We start from the raw sequence: 4,567 nt of genomic DNA, 5'->3' as shown, positions 1-4,567 counted from the left end.
CTATATATCTGTTACGACAGTGGAAGTCACGTGGTAGCGTGCGTGACGATTTTCTCGAATGATCGGGGAAGTCCGAGTGTATTCGAGACACCCTCTTCATTAGCATATAGGCCTGGCAGAGAAAGCCAGCAGGGATAATTGATGAGAGAGCAGTAGTTACTTTGAGTTCCGTGTAATTTATGATTCTGCAAGTTTCAAGCTAGTGAACCATAAAGTGTGTGTTTTGCACTCTTCGAGAGTGAAGTTATCGAGATTGTGAATCACTGTGATTTATAGCGTGTATTATACAAGTTGTTAAGTTTAAAGTGACGAGAAACATACTGATTGTGGAACTTTCGTGTACTAAAAGTTTGTATCGAGGAAGAATAAACTGGTTTATTCAAGAAAGGATTTGTATCACTGAAGATCCTCCGAAAGAATTTCTACCAGAAACAAACAAACAAGCAGATACGTAACATAGCTTTTTTTAGTAGAAAAAAGCTTCGTAATCTCCAGTTAACCATTAACACTTTAGCTAGTGATCAGGTAGAATATTCAGCACCTGATAAGTGAAAGTGGGTTTTCTTGGGGCACTCCCGTTTTCTCCAACAGCAAAATTATTTTCATTGGATCTTAAGATACCACCATAAGAAGGACCACTCCACTTCATATTTTATATTCAAATTTAAATGACATTTTTAGTATTAATTCAACCAGTTATTTAATTTTTGCCATCAATTTTAATAAATCAAAACCCATTAAAAATTACTATCTTTGCTAGTTTTAGATGTATTCATCCCCTATCAAGAATTAATTAATCAATCACTTCAGACCCTAATTATTACTCTTATTTGTACAACTCGTGTCAGCTTTGAACTGGCTATCCTTGGTTCCTTCATTCTTCACACCTACAGCCTGCTTCATCAACATCAACAGCCACCTTTTATATTCAATCCTTTGTATACAGCAAGAAGCTTTCTTCAGTTTTAGTATCAACCTCTGTTTTGACAAACTTCCTGTCTTCAGCTCCCCACTGTCTTGGTTTATCTTTGATGTTAATTACGAGGTGTAAGCTCTCCTTGTTTACCTTATTCACCAACCATGCTTGTGAATCAGTCTCTCATGCTTCAAATACATTAAACTCCACTTTATTTCATTAAAGCACTCAAAAATCTTAAAACTTAATTTCCTTGCAGCCTTGTCAGTTGTTCAACCTAAGTTTTTGCAATTGGGGAAAATCGAAAATTGAGTTTCTGACCACCCTTGGTTACTTTTCAGGCTCCTTCTGGACCTGAAAGTTTTAAAACCAAAATACCTACCAAGGAATTGTATATGTACACATTTCTTGTTAGGCATGATAGGCTATACATGCTGTATGCATCATACATTAGTGCAGGTAGCACACATCATCGAGCTCAACATTCATTGCAAGGGCATTCATAGTGACGACGTTTGTGGACTGTACATGGCTGATGAGGGTTCGTAAATTTGGGAAGGTCCATTCCTGAGATCAATTTATGTGGAGTCAATCTTTTAATGGCTCTTTTGATTTTAAGGGCTACCTAGCAGACAATTTTTTGGGGCCCACCAGTATTTGGGGGGGGGGGGGGTCATTTGCTCCCAGGTCCCTGCTAATTTCGAGGCCTGCTATTATCTTCAGAATATAGTACAATGATAAATCAAAGGCCTTTATCTTGTTGATCCCCCCCCCCCCCTAGACAATTTTGTAAACTTCAATAAGATCATCTCTTGCCCTTCTTTTCTCAAGAGAGAATCATTTTAGTAGCCCTATGTTGGTAAACTTTCTTAGGTGAGAATATAAAGCTGTACGTAGCATTCTACACGAGGTCTAACCTAAATACATGCCTATAAATACATCCTAAAGTTCTGTAGCTTTACTTGTAGGAATACAGCACTGCTTTGATGACTTGACTGACTTATCCATTAAAATGCAAAGGTTTTTTTTTCAGTAACACTACGATTTAAACCTGTAATCCAAATTATAAACAAATGTGATCTTGTACTAAAATAATTAAAGATCATTTGCTAAATATTTTCTCAACTTAAATGATTCAACTCATTCAGTAATACTTCATCATCCTTTATACAGTTCTAAATACCCAAGAATTTCATGTTATCAGCAAACTTTATGAAGAAAAAGCAAAGGCCCAAGCACTGACCCCTAAAATACTCCACTAGGGTCCAATTTGACCAGACTCCATCAATAACAACACTTTGCTTTTCCCAACCCCTATTGATGTCATATTCTTGACTAATCTTTTGTGAGGCAAATTATCAAAAGCTTGAAAATCTAAGTACTTTACATCCTTTACAAAAGATAATAGATCAGTAAAGCAAGGTTTCCTTTGGCAAATTCATGTTAACTTTCATGTATGATATCCACCTAAATAGTTTTTGTAAAGCTTTTCAACAATCTCTAGAATCTGTCCCAATACAATGTTAAGTACAACTTTAATTAAAGGAAAACAAATTACACAACTATATTTCCAAATATATAACATTTTTATTTAAATCTCAATCTTCACATTTAGCTTCAATATAAAAATGATGAAAAGCTGATTAAATTTTCAATCAAAAGTCTTTTCTTCATTCTCATAACAAGTGATGTCTGCCTTGTCACTTTGTTTTATTATTCACAGTACATAATGAGTTTTCTCTCTATCTTAAACCAATGTCACTTTTCTTTGGATGCCATGTGTCTCATCAACTGATTACTTAGCTTTTCCACCTTCTTTACATCCTGGGTATGTTCTGTAAGAAACTGCAAACACTGCAAGGAAAAATACAAATTCACATTAGCTTCAATTTCTTATTTGTGTATGAAAGCACATTATGTTAGATTGACATAAACAAAAACACTTTTTAACTCAGTTTTTCAATTTACTACTTCAAATTTCCCAATTGAAATTCAAATTTGACCTCTTCTCTGATTTGCAGCAAAGCATTTCTCACCATATTTTTAATTATTTGCATGTTATAATTTATTTTAATGGGTTAGAAAAAAGCTGAATTAAAAAACCTGCTTTTTTTTAGCTCATTTCCAAAAACTGACATGTGAAGGTTTAATTTCTAAAATATCTTATTATTTACAATAATAACTTAATGCTTTGGAAATTTTGCCATAAATAAAGTTTTATAAAGTATTTTTTGTTTCTTAATAATCCAAATGCATTTTATGAATGATTTCCCATAACTCTTTTCATATCATATGTCTGCCTATAATATAAAGTTTTAATTCGAATTAATTGCTGCATTTCCAAGCTGAAAATTCTTCTCTGACTGTATTTAATATAATAACCAAAATCATATTACTTACAACATGGTCATCAGTAACTTTAATTACTAATTTTCCATCACAGTGCCGATACTTTATCACCAGTCGGACCTACAAAAATATACTTTAAATGTAAACACTTTCAATGAACTTAAATTATTAGAATAGTGAGGGGAAAAAAAAATTATTTAACCTGTTTTTATAACAACTTACTACCAGCAAGACTTATAACTTCAAAGTTTACATTAAAGCAGTCTTCTTAAGTATTTACATCTTTTTATACACACGTTTCACCTGTGGATACAAATAATAAAACACTGGAATATTATACTCTTGTTTTCTTTCTCTCCATTACTAATCTAATAAAGAAAACATTTGATATTACATGCAAATGTGTCCTGAAAGCAATCAATGATCCTCATTAAAACCACTCAATCTTATTTATTCTGTACTGTCAATAATTGTTACTGCTGCACAGTCACAACAAAGATTTTGGGTTTCAAAGTTAAGATATTTAAGAGCAATAATTTAGACCTTTAGGCATATATTATTAATTTTCTAAGCACAATAAAGATATGAAGTAAAAACAAACGAGACTTAACAAAGCTTTGAATGATAATTCTAGGATACATGTAAATGTTTACTTAAGGAAAACAATGAATAACCTTCAATAATTCTCATTAAAATGCTGTAAAAGCTTAACACCACTTAAAATCTACAAGAAACTAATTCTACAAAACAACAGTTCTATTTAACTATAACTTGGCCATATTATGCTGCATTAAAAAAATGGGTTGAACTGAATTTACAGAAATTTTGTAATAGGACCTTTGTAATTCATTACTTGGACAGAGCAGAGAAGTCAGGTTTGCTGAAAACAGTGAGTTCTCAGATCTCTGGTTTTGAGATTTATTTCCAACCAGTTTCAGTTATTGGATCATGAAAAGTAAGGTTTCAAACAAATAACAAATGTTTAATTACACATACAATAAACAGTATGGTAAGTAACTGTGTGCTGTGTGTTTAAAACAAATAACAAATGTTTAATTACACATACAATAAACAATATGGTAATTAACTGTGTGCTGTGTGTTTAAAACAAATAACAAATGTTTAATTACACATACAATAAACAATATGGTAAGTAACTGTGTGCTGTGTGTTTCAAACAAATAACAAATGTTTAATTATACATACAATAAACAATATGGTAATTAACTGTGTGCTGTGTGTTTCAAACAAATAACAAATGTTTAATTATACATACAATAAACAATATGGTAATTAACTGTG

At 32.1% G+C, this 4,567-nt stretch overlaps 1 long non-coding RNA gene across 1 annotated transcript; it reads right to left on the bottom strand.

The window, feature by feature from the left end:
* Nucleotides 1-2,479: 2,479 nt before the first annotated feature.
* LOC111084098 lies at nucleotides 2,480-4,560 on the bottom strand. The gene is made up of 2 exons (XR_002609391.1): nucleotides 3,317-4,560; nucleotides 2,480-2,770 (listed from the first exon to the last, which is right to left on the bottom strand). It is a non-coding gene; the product is annotated as an uncharacterized LOC111084098 (long non-coding RNA).
* Between the last annotated feature and the right edge of the window lie 7 nt (nucleotides 4,561-4,567).

The sequence above is a fragment of the Limulus polyphemus genome, unplaced genomic scaffold, assembly GCF_000517525.1.
Source record: "Limulus polyphemus unplaced genomic scaffold, Limulus_polyphemus-2.1.2 Scaffold13581, whole genome shotgun sequence".
Lineage (NCBI taxonomy): Eukaryota > Metazoa > Arthropoda > Merostomata > Xiphosura > Limulidae > Limulus > Limulus polyphemus.
Note: the sequence above shows the minus strand (reverse complement) of the source record. Positions and strands in the feature narration are given on the sequence as shown.